This window comes from Poromitra crassiceps (assembly GCF_964638095.1).
Source record: "Poromitra crassiceps genome assembly, contig: HAP1_SCAFFOLD_1928, whole genome shotgun sequence".
Lineage (NCBI taxonomy): Eukaryota > Metazoa > Chordata > Actinopteri > Beryciformes > Melamphaidae > Poromitra > Poromitra crassiceps.
In genome coordinates, this window is record NW_028150488.1 from 4,423 (window position 1) to 5,000 (window position 578).

Sequence of the window (578 nt, forward strand, 5' to 3'; positions counted from 1 at the left end):
CATATTAAACCCTTTATTCTCTTGAACTAATAAATATATGCAACAACAATCAGCATTGACCTGGCATTATGTCTAATTGAGGGCATGATCATGAAAACAACAAATAGATTCAACACAGAGAGCTGAGAGCTGCGGAAATGCAGCTATAAACAATGATGCACACACACACACACACACACACACACACACACACACACACACACACACACACACACACACACACACACACACACACACACACATGTAATATATATATATATACCACATATATATAGACCACAACAATTGTCACGTCGGTCCCGGCGCTGCTGGTTGAAGCGGGGGAGGCTCCACTGAGGCTGCGACGTGCAAAACTCGCTCTAAATGACTGGGTCAAGCTAAAAGGCTCTGTAACAGCACCTCCTTCCATTTCTTTGCTGTCTGAATGCTGGGAGTTTGGAAATGGTGCTAGCAGGATGAACAGATGCAGCCATATAAATACAGTAAGGGGGTACTCAGAGGAGAGGGGTTTTAATGAGGTAGGGCCCCCTGTGTTCTGGACACCTGTACCTCGTTGGCTGTGGTCAGAGGCAGAGGTG